General features: G+C 39.9%; 1 protein-coding gene across 4 annotated transcripts in view; it reads right to left on the bottom strand.

Moving 5' to 3' along the window:
* Window positions 1-26264, bottom strand: part of PLEKHA5 (pleckstrin homology domain containing A5) — a 277793-nt gene that overhangs the window by 251200 nt on the left and 329 nt on the right. For all 4 annotated transcript variants that reach the window (XM_025210566.1, XM_025210569.1, XM_025210568.1 and 1 more), the window contains exon 2: window positions 24326-24383. The gene's annotated coding sequence lies outside the window, so the exon portion shown is untranslated. The remainder of the gene's footprint in view (window positions 1-24325; window positions 24384-26264) is intronic.

The raw sequence follows: 26264 nt of genomic DNA, 5'->3' as shown, positions 1-26264 counted from the left end.
AGTTTCTTACACAGCATTATCTTTACATGTATTGGCTTAGGTAGCTTCAAAGCCTGGCAAGAGTATACAGCACAATTTCTCCCAGCAAACAATAACTTCTATTGGTGTATGCAGCAGCCTGTCAGAAAGAGGGCTGAGAGTATTAATCCAGGTGTCCACTTTATAAAATGCACACCATGATTCACACTAAATGGTGCCTGTCTAGAAAGCTCTGGAAGTGGGTGTGAAGGGGCATAGCAATTATGCTATGCATTTTACCATGCCCCACAGATACCCACTTTGGAAAGGTACAGTAGTAGGACACTTTAAAAATTCATACAACAGCTGACTACTTAACAGAACACAGGTATTAGTTTCCAGGGCTATTGATCCAACACTTTTCAAAAGCGTTAGAGAAATAAAAAAAGAGGAAGCAATAATAAATGTTGCTAGAAAACTTGGAGTGTAAATAAATGCAATTGTTATGCTTGTTTTCAAACAGAAAGTTATTTGTGCAGCAATTTCTGACTCTATAAAGTAAAGGAATGGACAAAGCAGGACATAGAACACAAAACAAATTCACAAATTACTGTGAAACAGGGTAAACATCAGATCCACCTGTAAAGGTTCCTTTCTATAATTTAAACTATTAAACTGTTCCCCAAAACCCATAAAAAGACTTTAAAATCTAAGAAAATATAACTGTGAAAACAGTTATATAAGGTGAAAACAGTCACCTTATAGCAAAAATAGATCAGTTTATTTTAGCAAACTATTTATAAATGGTTAGCTGGATGTATCCATATTCTTTTATGATGCTCCACTAACAGCAAACACCAAGGAAGCATTTTTAATTGTTCTCTTCTGACCTCAAACCCCTTCACATTCAGTCTTCTCAAAAATAAAAACCACTCAAGCCCCCTTTGTAGTAGGCAGATCAAAAATAGGAACTCTAACTTAATTCAATTCAGGTTAGATAATATTTTAAAGAGCAGAATGAATAAACATACAGAATATAGAACATTAGCCACCTTTGTCTCCTTGAGAGATTTAGTAAAAACTGTACTGTAGAACACTACAAGTTATTTATTCATTTCTCACTAAGGCCAGGGGCCTTGGACAGCAAGATTTGTCTCCATATGAACCCCATGAAACAACCACAGGGGGTGCACATCTGCAAAATCCTCTCTCCCCTCACCACATTTATTATCCATTTCCTGTTCATTTATTGCTATAGTAGGCCAATCCTCTTTTGAATCTCTGGAACAGTATAAGGGTCAATCTTCTTTGCACATAATTCTTTAAAATATATTCTTTTCAACAGACTTTTTCCTCTCAAACATATGACCTTTTCTTCCTACTCTGGCTCAGGCTATTTTACAGGAGCTGGTCACTCACAAAAGGAGTAGGATCCCAAAACAATGCACTTGCCCCATCTGTAATAAGTATCTACAAATTCTCTGAAATAGTTATCTTTTTATGACTCCTATCTTACTGTTATAGCTTTTTTTATATTAGTCAAAACCTTCAAGGAAAAGTCTTTCCTTTGTGACACGCTCAGTGCGTGTCAAAAAGGATCAACTGCCATTCAACAGGCTGTAGATTTTTAAGTTTTCTTTGTACAACAGTTTTTCTATACTCACTACCAAACAAGCATATTTGAGGTTATTGGTTTAACTGTTCTTTTATAGATAACTTCGCATGAAAACCTAGATAAATGCATGGAACACTCTGTAACACTACTGCAAGTGCATCATTGTTACTTTTCCATGTAATATTACTTATCCTACCCTAAAACAACGAGGAAAGAATCCTATGAAAGATTACTTGCTAAAGTGATGAACACTCCATATTTTTCTCTCTCCTTTACATCAAAAGAGACCACAGCTCTTCACAAAACATACTGCGTATCAAATGAAACAGCAACAGGACACTCTGTAGCTGATAGGTGTAAACACACAAAATATACTGAGGCCAAAGCAGGAAGAGTTGCCATGCCCGGCCCGAGCTGTCACATGCGTTTGCTCCCTCCTGCAAGCGGAAACTAAATCAGAGCATAATTTATCATTTGTTTCATTCAGGGATGAGTCACTTCAGTTTAATTTGCAGTTAGCATAGTACAGAGCAGGCACAAAAAAGCCCAACCCCAGTAAATGCAGATCAAACAACGTACAGAAAGTCTCCGCCCCCTCTCCCCCCTCCCTGTATAGTTTGTTCACCTCTCCACACCCAAAATGACATGCAGTTAACAGAAGTGCAGAGCAGCAAGGGAGATAAGGGCTTAGTTGATTCATTTCTCATGCAAAGGATTTTTTAACTGGACAGACCAACCAGTATTTCTATTTCCAAAGAGGTAATCTAAAAGAGAATTACCATATTTATTCAAATATAAGATGAGGTTCCCCTTCCCCAACCCCATCCCCATCTACATGGGGGGAAAAAAAATCTCATTTTATTTTCACAGATAAGGAAACCTCATTAAATATATCATCTATCATTAAACTGCTGCCAAAAGCAGCATGTACTCAGTAACTGGAAACCAACTATGAAGTTGATTAAATCCAGCCAACACTGACTATAAAATACATGACCCATAATGGGAAGTGGTCCTCACCCCTACCTTGGGCAAATTCAAGAGGAGGTTGGATGATCACCTGTCTGGGGTCTTGTGAACCCAGCATTCATTCCTGCCTGTTGCAGGGGGTCAGACTAGAGAATCTGTTCAGGTCCCTCCTGACCCTAGCTACTATGAAACTATGAAAAACATACTGATGGGAACCTACCACAAGAACAGGTTAGTGCAGCCCACTAGAATAAGAAGGTTCCCAAAATCTGACAGACACGGCATCACCAATTTAAAATGATACAACTTTAAGTACCACCAGCAAATTTTCAGTTCAACTTTAAATACTGCCAGTATATTTTTGTCATATAAAAGTAATTATAATAAATCTGTTAACATATACCACTGACAGGTTGCCTGTGTACCACTGGTGGTATGCGTACCACAAACGTAGGTATTGCTGAGATCCATTATATGCTCAGTCCCCACCTCTGCGGGGGAAGGGGCAGCGTATCTGGAGTACACACACAACACTAAGCCGTGCTGAGCTTTGTGGTCACCATGGCTTGAAACACTGTTGACTCTGCTGCGGCCCAGCCCAACGAACTGTATGGTAAATCATGAACCTTTTGGCTTTGGCCTAACATTACATATAGTTTTGGGGAGATTTTTTGGGTTTTTTGCTTTACACTAATATCAGGCATAGTTCTCAGTCCTTTGGCTGAGGTCAAGGAAGACAGAGGGCATCTGAACCCCAAGGCCTCTGTTCCTGTGGCTTGAAAGTAAAATGCCTGTCTGGATTTGGGAAGTATTCAAAGCCCCAGATCGATGGAGTCTGGGATGGAAGATACTTGCCCAGAGGTACAGTTATGCCGATTTAAAGACTGAATTCTGCTCAGTCAGATTTTGGAACAGGACTACTGGGCTTTGCCCAATTTAATTTGGAACTGCTCTGGAGTTGATAAGGATTAAAAAAAAAAAAAAAAAAGATACAGTTTGTATAAGCAGGCACAAAGGTTCTGCTTTAAAGTGCATTTATAATCTGTGCTATAAACCTGCAGCAGTTTCAAAAAAGTAAAATGCATCAATTATGGATGAACTAAGGCTCTGGGTACCCAGAGTACACGCAGTCCTCAAACTTAAGACACAATTGATTCCTGAAAACCACATCTTAAGTCGAAACTTTGCAACTCGGAACCGATTTTCCCATAGGAAACAATGTTATAAATGAGGGATTGGTTCCTGAACTAAGGCCCAATACCCTATTTTCACCAAAAAATAACACAGAATTTTGTACTCAATCAATTAATTATAGATAAGTAATATAGCTACATTAATGTATTTATACTGTAAATAGCAATCATATTGATTTGGAAGGACTTCTTTGAGGTGACTTTGCTAGACTTTTTGATGGGCTCTTGGTTGGATTTTTTGAAGGGTTCTTGGCTGGAGTCTTCTCAGGAGTCTTGGAACAATTAACAGAATAGCATGAGAAAGATTGGGATGCAAGAGGATATACTCAAGAATATCACGTAAGACGTGTCAGAATAAACAAGCTGAAAAACCCAAACCGTGTCTACAGAGTGTTTTTCTACATAAAGGAGTATGACATACCAGGGGAGAAAGGCAGAACTTCCAAAGATAAAGTGACTGAATGCAATTATTTAAAAAGTATATATTTAAATAAAGACCAAAAAAAGCTACTAGTTAAGGACAATTCCTGAGAAATGGGGTTAAATTTTCCCTGCCTTTTCCATTTCACACACTAAAGGACTTTTGTGGAAATCCATCAAGCCAAACCAAGCTTTTTTTCTTTATTAATCTTTTCTTATTAAATTCAATACACTGATATTTGGGATACAGTCAGCAAAGTGGTATGACATGTCTCAAAAACTAGAGGAGACCAGAGCTTAGTGTCCCTACATTAGTTCTTGCTTAAACATGTCTGTTTTGTGAAAAAGTACACATTTCTGTTTAGGTAAATGATAATTAGTGCTTGTGGGAATAAATACATAGTTCTACAACAATGAATGTTACATCGGGAATTGTCCAATGAGGTTGGTTGAAACTGTAGTTTTATTCTCTGAAATGGTATTCTGGATAATTTTGGAGGTTGTTTTTGCTTTTGGTGTTTTTTTGTTTGTTGGGTTTTTTTTCTTCTTTGAAGCATCAGATAAAATGTTTTCAAATAATATGAGAAACAGGGTTTGTTTGGTGAGATCTTTTATTGGACCAACTACATAAAAAATATTACCAAACAAATCTTGCTTCTTGCATATTCCCTGGACCATCACAGCTACAACAATACTATGACCCTACTTCATATAACGTGATTAATAATCATAAGTTGTCTCTTTAGTTTATTGTAACCTTTTAAAAACATGCTGATATAATTAAATTTGTTTCACTTGGGAAGAAATGATGCAGGACTTTTTACTTGTCTGAAAAATGCAGTGGCTGGATTTCTTGTGTGCTGTTGTGTTGTGCTAGGACATACATGTCAAAACTCCAGGCTGCTTAAAATAACAAAAGAAGTTCACTTGGGGGGGGGTAGGTTTTCCTGAAGAGAAAGTGTCAAATGTTTTCCAGATCTTAAGATATATTTAAAGGACGTTTAATTACCAATCAAATCAGATTTTGGAGCCTAATTAGCACAGGTTTGGTTTTCCTTTTTTGCATATGTACATAATGCAGGTGTAGGCACTTAAATAAAGTCATAGTATCTGACAGATTGTCAAGAGGGTCATCTGTGACTTCTTTCTGATTTTAATGTAATTTAGTTTTACAGCAATACATTCACACATTCTGTGTGGAATAAATATTAGTTTTCCAAACATAAATCTGTGAAAATGAATTTGTAGCAAATGCCCAACTGACTTCCCATTACAATGCTGTTATAATGAAGGCTGTGGCAAGTCAACACATGTACTCAAGGTGCAATAAAAATAGGATTACAGTTATATATATATATATATATTTTAGCTTTAAATTAATCCAGATATGAAGGCATGATTGGTGAAAAAATGGAAATGGAGCTGGGGGTGGGGATTACTTTTTCACACGTACAAAATGTAATTTTAGATTGAGAAAATATAAACCAAAAATTGGTAAGTTTTCTCAATTCCTACTTAATGTAGCTAGAAGAGTGTAGGTACAGTAAAAGCTCTGTTATCTGGCATCCCCTGGGAATGGGGGATGCTGAATAACAAAATATGCTGGTTAATTGAGTGGCCCTGACCACCGCTTCTCCCACTGCATCTGGGGCGTTCCTCCATCCCTCCTGCAGCATTGCTGTCCCTCCCGCCACATCCCTGCCCCCGCCATTCTGGCCCATGGCTGCCCCTGCAGTACTCCTTATGAACTTGAGCCCCAACCGCTCCCACGTGCACTCACCCCACGCCTGCCGACTGCCTCACCCCAGCCAGCACACCCAGCTTCCTAGCAGGGCTGCTCCTACTATTGCTGCTGCAACTGCCCTGATACTGCCTCGCTCCCGCCAGCTCCACTGGCTCCTACTCCTGCTGCACCACTCCAGGCAGGGGGTGGAGGGATGGGGAGGGGGGAAGCTGCAACCAGGCAGCTCCTGCCCAGCATGCAGGGCTCAGCTGGAAGCTGCCTTCCACCCACTCCACCCGCCAAGCATGGTGAGCAGCCACCTACGGGCATCCAAGTGCATGGAAGGTGGCCAGGAGCTGGAGTTGGAGTCCCACGCACTGGGGTAGAAGCTGGCCCACTGCAGCTTCCCCCTGGCCTGGTGCAGCACAGCAGGGGCAGGAGGAGCCAAGCAGTGCCTGGGTGGCTGCAGCAGCAACAGGAGCAGCCACACCACGAAGTTCTGCATGCTGCATAGGGCAATGACATCAGAAGGTGTGGGGTGAGTATGGGTGAAAGTGTGACAGGCTGCCCCAGGCACGAGCATATGGGGCTCGGCCCCATGTGGAGCACCATGAGGGCAGCCATGGGCTGGATACAATTAATTGGCAGGCCAGATATGGCCGATGGGCCATATTTCACCCATCCCTGCCTTAAGGGCTTTTTACGAATTAGAGGAGACCTCTTCAAACTGTAATCTTTTAAAAATTAAGCAAAAGGATAATTTCTGTTTTGGAGGGTTTGGGTTGGAGACTGTTTTTGGTACTGAACATTTATATTTCCATAGCATCCACGGGTCCCTACTGTGCTAAACACTGTCGTGGGAAGAGATAGTTTATGCTTCAAGGTGCTTGCAATCTAGAAATAAGCAACAGACAAATACTGGGAACCTACTAGATACATAAGTAAACATGTGTAAAACATTTGTTCGTTTCCATTATATTTACTGATTTCTTAAAGCGACTTTCATGATGAAAATGTCTGGAAAAGATACCACCTTAATTAAAAAAAACCCCACCCCCCAAAATCTTGACCTTTCAATATTTAATAGCATCTCCTGAGCCAGCCCAAAGTTTGACCAAATAGCAAGATGTACTGTGGGGTTAATTCTAGGCTGCAGAATTGGGCTGCAGGAATACTACACTACACAGACTTCACAGTATTTACATTCCCCCTAAGGAGAGCATGGCATATTCTAAGGCTACTTGAGTCGCTAGTGCTAGATGCAAGCAGAGAATAATGGAAAAAAGGGGAGGCCTAAGTGACAATGTCATAGGTAGGAAGAGGAAAAGATGAGAAAGAAAAGAAGTGCAAGCAGCAAAGGACCAGAAAAGGTGAAAAGACAAGAGCTGAAGAAACACTGCAGCTTCCTCAGTCAGAAATAAAAGCTCTTGTTTATCAAATAGAAGTGTGCTTGGATTCAGGCTTTGAGGCAAATAAATTGTTGGACTTAAAGTATTAAAATCCAACTTGCAGAATTATTTTTAGGAGGAGAAGGGCACTAAGTTAGGCTATGTCTGCACTGAGTTTTTAATGACTGACGTAGTTGCAGCAATCATGCAAATCCAAACAGGCAAATCTTACACTGGTGCATCATGATGTCTCACTAATTTGTTCCGTTTTAAAACCAACCAAGTTGTGTGTGAACTGAGGGTTTCTGCTAGTCAAGCTATATTAGTACCTAAAAAGCCCACTAGATACAAAGCTTCAACTCTGAAATTAAGCCTGGTGACGTTAGCAGGAGATGCAGGTTCAGCAACAGCCTCTGGACATACTACTGGAGCTAGCTGAAGCATTACATAGAAACTCTTAATATTTTATCATAAATTCTTTAAATGAGCTATTCAAAATCTTACTGGGCATTTATTCCAAAATATAAAATATGCAAAAAATCTTTTTATAAAGGGTCTAGAAACTATAATGAACAACCCACATAAAAAAACCCATTAATTAAAAGACTTGCTTGAGGTGATTACACCCAGACCCCTCATTAAAAGCTTAAGAAATTATTTAGTTGGTCTAATAAAAGATATCACATTTACCAAAGAACCTTGTCTGCCTAAGAAATTATATGAACTTCACAATCTGGCCTGAAGATTAACAATTCCAATTCTGTTGAATCAAGCAGAAAGGGATGGGCTGAGTAGGTTGTTTAAAGTAGGAGGCTGTTAGCTCAGTCTCCACAGCCAACTGTCTTTTTCCTTGTATCACATTGCAGAAGGAGAAATAACCAAACATCAAACCATTTAGGGCTTTACAAGATAAAAACAACTCCCACCTGGAAACTAACAGGAAGCCACCATTCAATTCAACAACATTCTTCCGCTCCCTCCTCCCCTTCACAGAGTTTTTTATTCCCACCTAAAGTTATCATCTTTAGGCAGTAATTATAACTTGTGAGTATTTCATGAATTTCTTTCCAGCAACTGAAAGCACTCCTTGGGATGGACTGGAAGGGAGGAGGAATATACTTGCACTAGTATTTAGTCAGCTGCTGGATTCAGAGGGACCTTTTGTTTTTTCAACTACAATGAGAAACATTCAAAAGCAGTAGAAAACCTGAATTTCTAGTCAGACAGGTCTAGCATTCTCACAGAGTTAAAAAAAACAAAACAAAACCAACAATGGGGTAACTTCTATTACCAAAGCAATTGCAACATTTCTTCAGTATAGGACCTGTGATACTGTCCCTGAAAAAGAACTAAAGGATACCTCCTTTGAAAAAGTTAGACAATTTCTGAAGCACGTAAAATGTATTTTCATTCTGTTTTTAACAGTAATACAATTACAGTATATAAATTCATAATGTATTTCGTGCAATTCAATTTTGGGATGGGTAGAGGTTGACTCCATAATACATATTCTCATGGCAAAGCACTTAAATCACTACTGAGAAAAGAGAGGACCCACAGGTAACAAGATATGATTTTGTTTAAATAAAAGCAAGCTCATCTTGTCCATACTGCTGCTATCAGCAGATATCAAAACTGAAAATATTTAAAGTCTAGTTTACTTTTTACCTCTTATGGTATTCATTTTCAGTTATGCATCTCATTCAGCTTGAACCCCAAATTCTTATTTTAAATCAAGATTTATTTTGAATTTCTTGAATTAAATGCATTTAAATGTTGGCTCTATTAGAGCGAGCGCGTGCGAAAGCAAGCACAAGAGAGAAGGAAAGAGAGAGAGAAGGGAAGAACTACTGAGAGAAAGAAAGAGGGGAAAAAAGTCACCTAATTCTTAGCAAGGGTTGCATTACAGAGCACCTTGCATCTACTTCCCCCGTGCAGGAGCTGTATACTCCTTCTACAGTGGAAGACACATAGGGGAAAAGGGGAGAGGGTAGTTTGCCAGCGATGACAGCTGGTACTGCTACTCTATCAGGAAAGAAAGGGGGTAAGAACCATGTCTAAGGCTACTTGAGTCGCTAGTGCTAGATGCAAGCAGAGAATAATGGAAAAAAGGGGAGGCCTAAGTGACAATGTCATAGGTAGGAAGAGGAAAAGATGAGAAAGAAAAGAAGTGCAAGCAGCAAAGGACCAGAAAAGGTGAAAAGACAAGAGCTGAAGAAACACTGCAGCTTCCTCAGTCAGAAATAAAAGCTCTTGTTTATCAAATAGAAGTGTGCTTGGATTCAGGCTTTGAGGCAAATAAATTGTTGGACTTAAAGTATTAAAATCCAACTTGCAGAATTATTTTTAGGAGGAGAAGGGCACTAAGTTAGGCTATGTCTGCACTGAGTTTTTAATGACTGACGTAGTTGCAGCAATCATGCAAATCCAAACAGGCAAATCTTACACTGGTGCATCATGATGTCTCACTAATTTGTTCCGTTTTAAAACCAACCAAGTTGTGTGTGAACTGAGGGTTTCTGCTAGTCAAGCTATATTAGTACCTAAAAAGCCCACTAGATACAAAGCTTCAACTCTGAAATTAAGCCTGGTGACGTTAGCAGGAGATGCAGGTTCAGCAACAGCCTCTGGACATACTACTGGAGCTAGCTGAAGCATTACATAGAAACTCTTAATATTTTATCATAAATTCTTTAAATGAGCTATTCAAAATCTTACTGGGCATTTATTCCAAAATATAAAATATGCAAAAAATCTTTTTATAAAGGGTCTAGAAACTATAATGAACAACCCACATAAAAAAACCCATTAATTAAAAGACTTGCTTGAGGTGATTACACCCAGACCCCTCATTAAAAGCTTAAGAAATTATTTAGTTGGTCTAATAAAAGATATCACATTTACCAAAGAACCTTGTCTGCCTAAGAAATTATATGAACTTCACAATCTGGCCTGAAGATTAACAATTCCAATTCTGTTGAATCAAGCAGAAAGGGATGGGCTGAGTAGGTTGTTTAAAGTAGGAGGCTGTTAGCTCAGTCTCCACAGCCAACTGTCTTTTTCCTTGTATCACATTGCAGAAGGAGAAATAACCAAACATCAAACCATTTAGGGCTTTACAAGATAAAAACAACTCCCACCTGGAAACTAACAGGAAGCCACCATTCAATTCAACAACATTCTTCCGCTCCCTCCTCCCCTTCACAGAGTTTTTTATTCCCACCTAAAGTTATCATCTTTAGGCAGTAATTATAACTTGTGAGTATTTCATGAATTTCTTTCCAGCAACTGAAAGCACTCCTTGGGATGGACTGGAAGGGAGGAGGAATATACTTGCACTAGTATTTAGTCAGCTGCTGGATTCAGAGGGACCTTTTGTTTTTTCAACTACAATGAGAAACATTCAAAAGCAGTAGAAAACCTGAATTTCTAGTCAGACAGGTCTAGCATTCTCACAGAGTTAAAAAAAACAAAACAAAACCAACAATGGGGTAACTTCTATTACCAAAGCAATTGCAACATTTCTTCAGTATAGGACCTGTGATACTGTCCCTGAAAAAGAACTAAAGGATACCTCCTTTGAAAAAGTTAGACAATTTCTGAAGCACGTAAAATGTATTTTCATTCTGTTTTTAACAGTAATACAATTACAGTATATAAATTCATAATGTATTTCGTGCAATTCAATTTTGGGATGGGTAGAGGTTGACTCCATAATACATATTCTCATGGCAAAGCACTTAAATCACTACTGAGAAAAGAGAGGACCCACAGGTAACAAGATATGATTTTGTTTAAATAAAAGCAAGCTCATCTTGTCCATACTGCTGCTATCAGCAGATATCAAAACTGAAAATATTTAAAGTCTAGTTTACTTTTTACCTCTTATGGTATTCATTTTCAGTTATGCATCTCATTCAGCTTGAACCCCAAATTCTTATTTTAAATCAAGATTTATTTTGAATTTCTTGAATTAAATGCATTTAAATGTTGGCTCTATTAGAGCGAGCGCGTGCGAAAGCAAGCACAAGAGAGAAGGAAAGAGAGAGAGAAGGGAAGAACTACTGAGAGAAAGAAAGAGGGGAAAAAAGTCACCTAATTCTTAGCAAGGGTTGCATTACAGAGCACCTTGCATCTACTTCCCCCGTGCAGGAGCTGTATACTCCTTCTACAGTGGAAGACACATAGGGGAAAAGGGGAGAGGGTAGTTTGCCAGCGATGACAGCTGGTACTGCTACTCTATCAGGAAAGAAAAAACTACTTGTTCTCCCTTGGGAGGCCTGGGATGGAGAAAAAGTGCTAGACCATTTCTTCACGGTTCTTCAGTCACAAACAGTTTTGAGCTGTCCATTACAGTAAAAGGGAACAAGAGGCTCCATAACCACAACGTTTGTTTGCATGCCACTGACCACTACCTCAGAAACCAGGGAAGACCATGTTAAGTGAATCAGCTACTTACAACCTTCTTTGATCATCTCTTGTCTTTTACATGCATCATTGTTCAGACAAGAGAATAAGTTAGCAACCATTTGCTAAAAATAAATCCTTGAAAAAAAGAAAGGCTGAAGACATTTTTTAAAATCTTCAAAAAGTTGTACTGCTTTAGACTAACTACATACTTCCAAACAATTTACTGGCTCTATTTACTTGAGACAATAACCATCACAGAAGGGAAAAAAAAACACATTATGCCACACAACATATGCATCCTATACGGTTCTCAGCTTGATGTACATTGAAGTAGGACTCTCAGGAACTCCTGTACGTTTTTCAAGACCACAAGTCATCTCAAACCTCAACAGGAACAATTTTAGTAATTGCTTACTTCCATGACTGAGGCTGGATTTTGTGATTTAAGACAGTAACATAACAATCTACTGCATCCAATAAGAAAATATTCAGTTCAGCAAATCAATAGTTATTTGTTATATGAGTTTCACACAGGAATGTCAAATTTTCTATTAATTCTTTGAAAGTAGAATGTAGAGATACTGAGGAGAGTTAACCAGATTTAATTAGAATCTTATTCCGTCTATACAAGCACTGATGACCCAGTCAGATTTAGAAGGCAACACAGAAGCTAAAGGATTTTTGTGTCTCAATTGGTATTTACAACCAAGTTATATTCTAACCTGCCTACTTTACATCTTTATGCTGTTGAACTAAATTAAGTATTAAGTTAATTTGGGCTAGAAAATTGACCGCTTAATTTGTTTACTGGTTTCCTTTATGTGACCTTTCATATCTGTCTCTATTTAGGACTTGAAACAAGAAATTATTTTTAGAGGCAGAGGATTCCAGTTATACCTATGGTTATTTTCCTTTACATCTTCTTCTGAAATAGTTTACTTGGCATTAAAAAAGTTAAAAACAACAACAAGAAAAATCTTATTTTGGGAGACACACAGGAGAACACCTGATTACCTGAAAAAATTCCTTTTAAAATGTTAGCTCATTTTTCTGTTTTGTGAAGTGCATTTCATTTTGGTCTTTCACCAAAGAAATATTCTTTAAGGAATGTTTTAAGAAACTAAAAATAAATGTTGATCTACTATACTGAAATTAACACACATATGTGGAATTTATGCATAAAAAAATATTTTTTAGCACATAAATGTAGATGCACAAGATGTCTAGGTAGCTGTGTGTCCCAAATAGAAGTATCAAAAGTTACATTCTACTTTGCACAGGAAATAAATCATTTGTACTGGGTCTAATTACTCAAAAAAGCATTAAATGGCATAGGGAAGTATTCGGTGAATATTCCTGCTTTGAAATTACTTCTTTATAAGGTTTTGGAATGGTATTTTAAACTAAAATGTTTATTCAATAGTTTCTCTGAGGTTTGAATGCAAGTGTAGAATAACTCTTCCCCCATCTTTTTTTGCCATACTGAAATGTTTTCTTGCTCAGAACATGTGAAGTCAACAAGTACAGGTTTCCCTCAATTCATGCAGCATATGAGTTCACGCAGAACAGCGCATAAATGGAATTTGCATAAAGTGAACCCACTTTACAATGTAACAAATAGTGATAGGTTCCCATGACAGTGAGGGAGAGAGGGAAGGAGGGAGTGAAGCTGGAACTAGGGAAGGGGCAGGGTAGGGTGTCACTCCTGGGGCTGCACAAGGCAGCAAATCAGAGGGAACAGAGCAGCACTCACCCCAGTCCCGGCTGCAGCGGCCCTGGGAGCGGCCAGCACCAGCTGCCTGCAGCCACTGCTGCACTGTGTTCCGCCTGTCCACCCATGATTGGGCTCCACTTGTCCCCACTCACCTCTGCTCCTGGGTTGCGCTGTGCCCTGGTGCAGGCAGCTGGTGTCGGCTGCGCCCGGGGCCACTCCAGCACGTGCTGGGGCGAGTGTGGACAGCGCGGGGTGCGGCACTCGCCCCAGTCCGTGCTGCAGCAGCCCCGGGAGCAGCCAACAGCAACTGCCTGCACCAGGGCACGGAGAAGCCCAGGAGCAAAGGTGAGTGGGGACAAGCAAGGGGGGGGGGGGGGGGGGGGGGGCAGGCGGACCATGATGCAGGCTGGTGCCAGCCACTCCTAGGACCACTGCAGCCAGGGCGGGGGTGAGTGGAGCCATGGCCCTTTCCCCTCTCGCCACAGACTTACCTGCTTGGTCAGCGGGGCCTCTACGTTGATTGCATAAGAGTGAATTTACCTCACATATAACGAATTATGGGTCTAAATATGCTTATCGCATAAGAGCAAATTCACATACAAAGAACCCACATAAATAGAGGGAAGTCTGTACCTGTCATTTTAAGTGGATTCTGCAAAAAGATAACTTTTCAAAGGACAAGATGCTTTTGAAGTCATAGTTTCATAGTTGGTAGGGTCAGAAGGGAACTGAGCAGATCATCAAGTCCGACCCCCTGCCATGGACAGGAAAGAATGCTGGGGTCAAACAACCCCGGCTAGGTGATTATCTAGCCTCCTTTTGAAGACCCCCAGGGTAGGAGCGAGCACCACTTCCCTTGGAAGTTGGTTCCAGATCCTAGCCACCCTGTGAAGTAGTGCCTCCTGATGTCTAGCCTGAACCTACTCTCAGTCAACTTATGGCCGTTATTCCTCGTTACACCCGGTAGTGCTTGGGGGAACAGGGACTCTCCCACTGCCTGCTGGTTGCCCTTGGCAAGTTTACAGATGGCCACCAGATCCCCTCTCAGTCTTCTCTTGTGGAGGCTGAACAGGTTCAGATCCCACAGCCTCTCCTCGTAGGGCCTGCCCTGCTGCCCCCGATCATGCGAGTGGCCCTCCTCTGGACTCTCTCGATGCTGGCCACATCCCTCCTCAAGTGCGGCACCCAGAACTAGGCAACTTACTCCAACTGCGGCCTGACTAGTGTCCAAGGAGGATCACCTCCTTGGACCTGCTCGTGATGCATCCGTGGATGCATGACAAGGTGCAGTTAGCCTTCCCGACCGCGTCCTCACATTGGCAGCCCATGTTCATCTTGCAATCAATAGCGACTCCAAGATCCCTTTTTGCCTCTGTGCTGATGAGAAGGGAGTTCCCCAACCTGTAGGTATGCTGCTGGTTCTTCCTCCCTAGGTTCAATACCTTGCACTTGTCAGCATTGAAACCCATCCTATTCTCATCCGCCCACCCCTGTAACCTGTCCAGATCTAGTTGTAGCCTGTCCCACTCTTCTACCATGCTCACTTCTCCCCACATCTTAGTGTAATCTGCGAATTTGAAGAAGGTGCTTTTCACCCCCTCGTCCAAGTCGCTGATGAAGATGTTGAACAGTGCGAGCCCAAGGACCAAGCCCTGGGGAACCCCACTGCCCACATTCCTCCAGGTTGAAAATGACCCATCCACCACCACTCTCTGGGTGAGGCCCTCCAGCCAATTTGCCAAGTCACTCTCTGCAAATAATTTTCTTGATCGAGTAATTTTGAACAAAATATTCTGTAAGTATAATGTTACTAAGTTATCCTTAATACATTATAACAGTTGGTTGTTTTTCATGTAAACTCCATAACCACTATTAAAATCTATAGCAGGTCATACAAACATTTAGCATCTTGTTAACAGTTTACTTTTTTCCTAGGAAGAGACTTCACAAATTTGGACTGAATGTTTAATCCCAGTTCCACAGGATTAGAGGACTGAGATACAGATGCTTACACTCATATTTGCTAGGGTTGTACATGTCTGTACTTTTGAATTTAATATTTTTTATATTATTTTGTCCTGACATCAAATTATTCCTCTAGGAAGGCACTGGTTGGTTGGTTCACCTAATTTAAAAAATAAAATTCATATAATGTGAATCATCTTTTACTATCACTCCATTAAGGTACCAGCACAAATTAGGGAGGGGGTGTTTGTTTGTTTGGTTTAATTTTAACTCTTACAAATGCCACCTGAAAATGAAGTAGTTTTACACCAACTTGCCAAAGCTTAGAAATTAGAAGCCAATTTTACCTTCTTCCTTCTCTACACCATAGGAAAAAAAAAATTGGCTGAGTTTACAGTAGAGTATAGAAACCTTTAAGGAGTGTCTGAAAATTAGACACCATTGGCAAACAAGGAAAATTTCCTGGCAGTTTCTTTTGAGTGACTAATGTTTCAATTTCCCATTACTCTAAGCTTTCATTTTTAAAGTGGCAACAATAACTTCCCAGACCCAAAACAATGCAGAGCTTTCTTCAACCGACAGAGACATTTACTTCCGACACCTCTGCTCCTTTTTTCACCGACTCCCTTCCAGGCAAATAGCAGAGAGAGAGAGAGAGAGAGAAGGGCAACAGAAAAAGGGTAAAAAGCAAATTTAGAGAACTACTTACTAGACAAAAGATATGTAACAGATCCTCACATGCAGACAGTACATTGGCAGGAATCCCAGAAGGGAGGGTTCTGGGACTCAATTTCTAATTAGGCATCATCCCTGAACTTCACTGGTGTCCTCCTCTCTTTCCCATGATATGGACATTTACCACATATAGCCATTTAGCCTGATCCTCTAGTCTAAGCCAAACAGCCTCAAGTTTAATGAACATGTAATTCATTATAATGAGAGCTAGTACAACATAAACACACGGCAAAAAACAAACAAACAGGCTTATTACTGCACCAGGACAACTTCTAGTTTCTGATCCAATGTAGTTTCTGACACCACACACACATTGTGAAACTAAAATCAACAAATGCCTTCACAATGAAAAGTCTGAAGCGTGGACTGGGATGTAGACTAATATTTGGATCACTAAAGGCTTCACTGGATAGTAATTACATGGCATTTATTTTTCTTCTGTGAAGATTCATAACGCTTCTGGACTGCCAACTCAGCTTTGTAGAAGTAATACGCCTGTGCAGCTAGGAGCAGCCAAGTAGCTAGATGCTGGAATAGAAGGAGGAGACAGTACTGAAAAACAGTTTGAGGAACTGGGAAAGATGGCAACAACTTTTGTAAAAGACCCAAAAGAGATGGTTTTATTTCTTTGCCTCACAAAAGGTATTTTTTTTTGCAGGCCAGTCCAGATTTACACTTTATGTAGAGAAAAAGAAAAAAAATCAATAGCTCACCATGTTTATAACTCCATCAGCCACCTACACAAAGGTAATGATCAATCAACTTTGCTGTATTGTTTATCTTACTTTCATACATAGCAGATACCGATACTCAAAGAAAAGGCTCCAACTTCCCAGTGATGGCCTCTGAAAACAAAATACATGTTCACTCCACCTCCTCTTGTTATCAATTCAATACAGATTTCCCTTGATTTATGCTGTACATGCATTCCCAAAGAATGGTGTATAAATCGAATTTGCATAAAGTAAACCCACTTTACAACGTAACAAATAGGGAAAGGTTCCCAAGGCAGTGAGGGAGGGAGGGAGCGAGACTGGGACTATGGAAGGGGCAGGGAGAGGGGTGCCACTCCCGGGCCTACACAAGGCAGCAAAGCAGAGGGAACAGAGTGGCACTCACCCCAGCCCTGGCTATAGTGGCACTGTGAGCAGATGGCATCAGCTGCCTGCAGCCTGTCCTCACTCACTTGTGCTTCAGGGCTGTGATGTGCCCTGGTGCAGGCAGCTGGTGTCAGCTGCTCGCGGGGCTGCTGCAGCCAGGGCTGGGGTGAGTGGGGCCACGGCCCTTTCTCCTCCTCCGACAGCTTTACCTGCTTGGGTGAGGGGGCATCTATGCTGATCACATAAGAGTGAATTTACATCGCATATAACAAATTATAGGTCTAAATATGCTCATGACTTAAGAGCAAATTTGCGTATAAAGAACCCGCATAAAGCGAGGGAAACCTGTACACAATGAACTACGAAGTCGGCAATGATGTATCTGTCCGCACAGGTATCAAACAATTCAAGATATACTCCATAAGATTATTACTTATCTAACAGACAGTATTTTTCTGTATCAAGTATTAATTCAACACTATTTTTAATTCTCAAAATACAGAGAGGCTTTAAATCTGATAAGTTTTGTGCATAAAATGTTAGCTTTTTGTAGAGCAAGAGATTACACAAAGAACTATTGCCATATTGACTTGATTAAAACCAAGGTTTTCCCCCCCACTTGGGGTGGGGCGTGCTGCCTGCCTGCTAGCTGTGGGGACCCAGCACTGCTGCTACAGGGCCAGGCTGGAACAGCAGTGCCAGCTTTGAACCACTGTTACAGGACCAGGCTGGAGCCATGTTCCGTGCTCCATGGATCCCACCAATACAGAGCAAAATGTGTGTGTGTGGGGAGGGGGGAATGGTAGGCAGCAGGGCAAGGACCTAAAGCTGCAGATAGCAGAAGCAGCATGGAGAAGGAAAGAGGGGGGAAATCAGGGCAGCCTGAGGCTGCAGGGAGGGGGGGGGGGGGGGGGGGGGGGGGGAGAGGGATAAGCAGCAGAGGACTTGCCTCTCTCACTGCCTGCCCCCTATCATTTGAACCCCACTGCCTACCCTACCACATGTGCTCCCTACTGCCTCCCCCCCTATCTGTTCCCTCACTCCCTCCTGCCTGCCCCACTACTGCCCACTGCCTCTCCTCCTACCACCTGCAGTGTGTGTGTGTGGGGGGGGTGGGGGGGGGCATGAATTTAAGATGACCTCCAATAATTAGATCGTAATAATTAGACACATCAAAAACTGTAATACATTTATAAGCAGTTTTTTTAATGTAATTTTCAAGTGAATCCCTAAAATGTCTTATTTAAAGTAAGGAAAATTTAGAATATTAGAATATATATTCACAGGACTAGATGGCTCTGTGAGTTTGAATCAATTGGTCATATTAATGGCATTGTCCATGCCAGAGTAAGAACCTATGAGACAGATTACTGCATTTGTATCATTTATAATATAGTGGTCAAAGTTTCCAAACTAGGGCCAACTGCACTAAATGCTGTACAAACACACAGATATTAGGATCTTGTTAACACGACTCATATTCCCCATAGAAGATTCAACCTATTTCATAAAGGAAGTGAAAAGGAAAATAATAAACAGCAGCAAACCTTTTCATCCCTCCATATTTCCTTATTAAGCTGTAAAACCTATGCTTGTTCTTCCCATATGCCCCCCACCAAGAATAGCCTGAATTTACAGTTAACTATTTTATTTAGTCTTTCTATCTTTTAAAGAGATTGACTGTTATAGTTGAACACAAGAAAAAACTGAAGTTCTAAATAGTGAGTTCACCTAGATGAGGAAGAAAAATTAAGATCCAACTGGAGTTGGCACACACACATTGGCCAGCTCATATTTTTCCTAAAACTAAACCACGTGTTTAGACAAGACTTAACAAGCATGAAGTCCAGTAGATCCCAGATACTTTCTAGGGCTAAGATCTTTACACCTCCTTGCAAAGATGAGGATTTGAGAAATATCAGGGCCATAGCAAAAAGCTGGACAGGCCTAAAAAAAGTGCACCAGCTTCTTGCTGTAGTTTACTTCAAATGATACCACTATTCCTCCCATCTAAAACCACTTGGAACCACTGATGAGCTTCAACTGTTTGGAGAAGTGGCACCCTTTCAAGTAAAAGCCACAGCAAGCAGCTGGTCCTTAATTCAGCGACAAATTAAGCAAGCTGGGAGGCACCCAGATATGCATTATCTGGGTTCTACTGTAATATAGTTGCTGCTGTAGCACAGCCTTCATTTGCAATTAAAGCACTGACAACAGAAACCAGTGCACTGTAGCTTTATGATACTGGGCTGCAAGTGTAAAACTGTCACTAACATTGAAAAGCATTAACATTGAAGTCTATAACTACTTAGGCCTCATGTACTCTGCAATTTTATTTTACACTCAATTTACACCTGTACCATTCACCATCAGAACTGTAATGATTTTGTAATATGCCTGACCAAGTCAGTAACATCAGTGACATCTGACAAAAAAGTTAGAGTTGCGTCATACAGAATAAAAGAAAGCTTCCTGAAACAGTTCTGACAACCCCACCACTTCTGATGAAAAATCCTAAATCTTACTGCTTCTGTTCATCATGTTTGATAGCTCTTTGGTAGCCCAAGAGCATGACACTTGCTCTTCTAACCGAGAAAACAGAGATACTATAATAATACTGTGTAAACTCAGCAGAGCAGTCAGAAATGAACCAAGACAAAGCAGACTCCTCAAAGACCCTTAAAACTAGACTTCCAAAACAATGTAAGGGTTGAGGTATACTGGCAGGAGCCAGTTATTATTTACATGGATGCATAACATCTAAGCAGGTAACGTAATTTTCTTGACTGCATCTATTCTGTGATTAAAACACTTCACTTTCCAAAGCTGACATTCAATACCTTACAAGCACCACTGATAGGGAAAACAAACAGCAAGGCTATGGGAAACTTGCAAATAAACTGTTCATAAAGGGAGCTTTAGCTTGTTCCCCAAATTTACTGGCACACTTATAGCACCCACTACTGCACAGTGAACTCCTTCATTCAGTACTCTAAGGTTCTCTTGCGCTTTGCTTAACCATTGCTTACTTTGCTATACCATAAAATAATGGTATTTACTTTGCAAGTGAGAACAATGAAATGAAATTGAGTATGTGAATTTTATATAATAGCTGTGTCAAAATGTTGTTTTCCACAGAAGAGTTTACAATTATGTTAAAAGGAGGTAGTAATGTGGCTTTTACAATCAAACCATGCATCATTTCATAGAAGGTTAACATCTCTGTTCCCTTCAAATAATTAGGTAACAGAACTAACTAAATACCTCTAACTTTAGAACATAGATATATAAATGTATTCATTTTTGTCTAGAAATACAAAATATTTTAGCAATGCAATCTGATCTCATAAGATGACAACTACTAAAGTACCTTATTATTTGTTCTAAAAAAACGTGCACAGTATGAGAGAAAATAAACTGATAATCACCATTTCAAACTGAAAAGACCAACAGGCTTTGGTCATTTGAGGTTTAACTATCAAGATAAACTAAAGCAAAACCCTTTGCCTCCATCATTGAGTTTTAGCATTAAGCTTCTCCTGTTAATCCAAAAAACAAAAAAGTTCAAAGTCCTACCTAAACTCATTAAATACAATCTCATTTAAAACCTCCAGCCAAAACATCATTATCCAAAGCAAACAGGGCTCTATTTACCAATCTAAGTTTTAGCATATCCCCCTTCCAAAACCAGCATGACCCAATATCAAGCAGAAATGGAACAGAATTATGGCCACTACATAACTTTTACTTATTCTGAAAATGAAAATAAACAACCCAACAATACAGACAGCAATGACATTGAAATGCAATGTGAAATCTGAGATATCTGTTCAATTTATCTGTCCTGAAGTGGGTATTATTCAGATTTGCTTGGTGATTATCTCCCGTATATTACCCAATATCATTATGCAGTGTGTTTACAACATCAGACCCAGAAAAATACAATAGTAGATTCAATGACACACCTGCTTAGTACACTGACTAGTTGTTAAAGGAACACACTGTGGATAAACATAAGGCCCTGCATTACCTAGAAATCAGGTCATTAAATATTCTCATTCAACTACTTTATCTGAAATTAAACTTCAGAAGTTACAATTAAGTTTCCTGATCATAGAATGATTTTTCTCTCTCCATTTAGATACAGTGTAATTATAGTATACCAGAGAAAAGACTTAAGTGACTGTGTAGCTGAAAACAGCAGTGCAAGATTTCTATTAACATTTATCCCCCTGCTGTTTAAATATAGTTTGTAAAAGGGAAAAATGTCCCCACCTTAACACCAAGTTAAGAATATGGAAGATGAATTATTCTATCAAAAAATACATGACACGTTAACATTTTATTTGCCATCCCAGTTCTAATCAGTTACGGTTACAGGGGATTAAGGAATGGAATATTAAGATTAAGCTTACTTTAGAATATTGAAACAAATTACCCAAACAAAATGTTCAAATCAACCTATGTTACAGCAAAGACCGTCAGTCTTATATTACTACCTTGTCTACATAATGTTAGAGTGATCTTGTAGCTATGAGAGTTCAGGAATTACGTGAGGCAAGGATTTTTCTGGCTGATATCTTTTATTGGACCAAACGCATAGCTCAGTTTGACATCTTGTCTAACTTTATCCTAACTTTGTCTACATAAGCCCTCTCCCTCACTAATACTGCAGCAGCAGTGTAGTTTGGGTTTGAACAATCACTAAAATTATAATCAACACATCATTTAAACCAGGGGTTGGCAACATTTTTCACTGGGGGGGCCCAATGTAACCTAGCTTGGGTCTAAGGCAGCTGGGTGGGCACTAGGACATGGCCTCCTCTGCCATTATTCCTTGCTGCTGCCTGGTCCTGGCACTCCTATGGAGAGGCCCTCTCTGCAGAAGCCCCAGGCACCCAACTAGAGCATGGCACCAACACACCTCCCAACACCTGACTACAGTATGGCATGAGCAAGGAGGCCCCACCAGCAGGATAGAGCAGGAAGAGACACCCCCACCACCAAATGCCATTGAAATTACAGTCTGCAGGCTGAATATGACCCACAGGCAGTTGCAGGCCCCTGATCTAGATTTGCACTGTCCAAAATTAGACAAGACAGTTTCCACTAGCACTTGCATCATTGCTAATGCCATGACACTTAGCACCAAATGTAAACAAGGCTCCTGAGATTGTCATCATGAACAATGAATGCCCATTTAACCAAGAATACCAATGGTCATGATTTGTATGTCTGTAAGCAGCACTCATACAATAATACCATGCACCCATGCCAAACAAAGCAATTTGATGTTGAACATACTGTCAATAATGTTTGCTTGATAAGAGTTCTGATAACACCCTGCACCAACCCCCATTTCCCCCCTCCCCAAAACAGCAAGTTCAAACATTTACAAAACCTGCTTTTTACTACAAACAGCATGGCACAGATGACATTCTTAATTGCTTCCTGCCCTTGGTTCCAAACAGTTTTAATCACTATTCTGATGGAAGTTGTTATGAATGCAGCACAGCACAATAAAGCCTTTGGGAAGAACATTTTCATCCTGACAGTCACCAACGTAGAACTACCAATCACAATCCATCAATAACCAGGGACATTTAGATAGCATGGTACAGATTCTTACTGTAGTTCTGGAAACACATCCTTCTATATATTTGAAAAAGAATCAGTTCTTGAAGACTGGAAATACTGTATTAAAAAAAAAAGACTGGTGTCTTATCCATAGTTTACACACAACATTTTGGCTGCAAAACCCTGCAGCCTTGCCTGCCGCTACAGGAAATTATATTAAATTACATAAAATGAATTAAAACCAAGGTTAGCAGGCACTGAACTCCATAGTGTAGTGTTGCCCATGGACTTGCCTTAGTTGAGGACCACTGATTTAAAATAATCCATCTTGGCATTTATCAGTCCCATCTCATGATATCTAGGCACAACTTGAATTGGACAGGTTCCTTACACCCAACATTAACTGTTCAGTAGAACTGCAGAAACATAGCTTACATCCCTTAGGCATATTAGTGGCTTTACTCGTGGTGGTTGCTCACTGACATCACTACTAATACAAGGGTTACACATCAAACCCATGGGACACAGAAGTTTCTGTGAGGCCAAGAATGTTTACAGTTTGTTGGAGCCTAAACGCAAAACAGAAAAGGAAGAAGCAAGATTGAGTACACTGTTTTTAGGATTGAGGTCCTGTTTTTAGGATTTGTTTTCCCAGCTGAAAAACTACTACCACCTGACTCCTGAGTAATATTAAGAAGTTTGTCAAAACGTGCCTGCCACCAATTTCGAGCTTTTATGCGAAAGCCATTACTTCTTGCACATTATTCTTTTGACTGAAAAACAAGGAACAGCAAGGCAGACTCACTTTCCTCAACCCACTGCTTTTATAGGACACGGTTTCTTCTAATGACATAATACAATTTTAATGAACTCTGAAAAAAGGAGGGAACAATTCCTTAGCCTAAAAGACCTCTTTCATCCAACTTACCTAACTCTCATCCCATTAGCCAGAAACCTTTAAGAACTATTATTTTCATGGAGAACAAACTGTGCTAACCTTAAGATAGCAAGTTATTAACCACATAATGTTAAATAGGTAGATTTTTTTTATCCCTAGTGAGTTTGGCAAAATGCAAAATAAAAGAAAAATCAGATTAAAGAAAAATTGAAGATTTAATTGTCTAAATGAGTAGTTACTTTAAAATAGGATTTTTGAGTATCAAAATATCTTCTTTTTTTAAAAGAAATTGGATTAGATTAGGTTTTCCTTACAAACACTCTGCAAACATACACATCCACTTGTTAAGACAGATCTTGACTTTCACAGACATTTGTTGCCAAACCAATACATCCCAATACAGATTCCATTTGGAGTTCTGTTTGAAGAATATGGAGTTCAAGACATTTGATTAAACATATCTAGCATTTAGCACTACAAACCCAGTAAATTGTTGTAACAATCCAACTAGAGAAAACTGGCCTCTGCTAAACATTTACTTAACTCCTTTTAAATGTATATGTTGCATATCATTGAAGCCAAGTTAAACCAACTCATTAAAAGTACAAACACATTAAGACAATTTCAAATTGTAGCACTATGACAAAATGCTCGACTTACTTTATGTAATATCTTGCACCTTCAAAAGTATATGCTTCCTCCCAACCTGTGGGTAAATCTAGAAAACAAAACACGGTACAGCTTAAATAATTCACCCCAACAACACAGTAATGGTTATAATTTTAGAGGAGAGACTAGTACAGTTACATCACTATTCATCCTTGACTAATATGCATCTGTCTCGACTTCAACACTGTTAAATTTATAGGAAATGTCAATATTAAAAAAAAAAGTTTGGACTTAAACAATTCCCTGTAGGATGAACCAAATAGTATACAGATGAAAGTAAAATGAAAGTGTATCTTTCCAGAGAGCAGTAATACAGATACATGCATGTTTAAATATGTGTCCCATTCCATTAAACGATACTTAGAAATCATCACTCTTCTGTGCACTGAAATACAGTAACTTTGAATTACTTGAGAAGCATAGCAATGTAAAGAAAAAAAAATCAGTTTTCAATGTGTGCAATTCATAAGCCTCTTAAGAAGCATTTTATATTTTAATGACTGTAGGTGTATTTTGCAAGTGTAATTCTATTGCTAACACATCCAAGACACACAAGGACTTCCTTGCAATATTTACAACTCCATACAAAACAATCCTGAGAATATCCTTACACATCTATCCACATTTCTATGAGTCTAAATAAATAAGTTTGTTGCTGAGCCTCCAACCTTCTATCGTTTCAAGAGTACAAAAGGACTACCTGGAGCAAGTTTATTTTGTAGAAAAAAAAATACATTTCTCAGTTAAAGAAAGCTATTTGGACCGGAGTACCTGTTTTTCCTCATCAACTTAATCTCTCTAGCCTGCTTTCTTACTATACATTAACGTTTCCTCCTGAAAGAAATCTAGTTGCCTTTTGGTAAGCTCACCAGGCAAGTAAAAGGTGAACAGAAAGTCTCTCCAATGTATGTATGTCCACTATTTAAACTCAATAGAAAGAACAGTTCATGGAGTTGGGGTTTTCTAAGACTATAACCTCAACTCTCATGGGACACGGACTTAAAAAAAAGAACGTCTCCTGATAGTTTTGGAAATATTTCCCTGCAGTAACTGTAAGAAGCCTAAAATACAAGATGTTTGCAGAAGATGAAAGGTTTTTCAGGCAAATTCCCTCCTTGGTATAAACAGCCTCTGATTAGGTTCCAAAGCCATAAATCAGGGAAGCCAAAAAAAGGAGGGGGTGGGGTGGGAGAGGGAGAATAATCTCTCTGATTCTACCTATAAATAAAATGAATAAGCACCTATGAAAGGGTAAAAATAGAGAAACAGGTTTCTTTTGTGCCTACTACAGCACCTAATCTGCAAAGTATCATAATGTATGCAGCGCCGTACTGGAAGTACTTCACCTGAGCATTCAAAAGGAAGTTTCTTTCACTTGCCAATAACTTCCCCTGTTGGACACAATACGTGCAAGACGTGACAAGCAAACTACCTTTCCCCTGGAAGACATGAGCGGCACAAATACATGTACACCTATGCACAGGTACACCCCCCACCCATGAACAGGCGCACGCACCCCCCCACCCGTGTATAGGTACACACACCCCACACCTACTCCCATGCACAGGCGCAACTCCCCCCCCACACACACACACATCCATGCACAGGTGTGTACACACTCTGCTTGGGGTGGACACAGAAATAAAAAATTTCAAAGCAATCGGAACGAGGCATCTAAGCCAAAAGAGCTGTGGGTGCCGACTCAAAACAGAAGGCTGCACTCGTTTAAAAAAAATAAGAGATAGAGACAGAGAGAGACACTAAGGCACCAAAGCACCTCACATTCATCTGCCCCTTGCCCATTTCCAAGGCCCTTAAGAGGATTTCTCAATTAACCTGAGCACTAATTAAACTGTGGCAGAGGGAGCTCTGCGAAATCAATCAATTGTTCCCCTGCCTGGCTCTCCAAGCCTTGTGAGGGCGAGCCGCG

Source organism: Alligator sinensis, unplaced genomic scaffold (assembly GCF_000455745.1).
Source record: "Alligator sinensis unplaced genomic scaffold, ASM45574v1 scaffold365_1, whole genome shotgun sequence".
In the NCBI taxonomy this organism is placed as follows: domain Eukaryota; kingdom Metazoa; phylum Chordata; order Crocodylia; family Alligatoridae; genus Alligator; species Alligator sinensis.
This window is presented reverse-complemented; position numbering and strand designations above follow the sequence as displayed.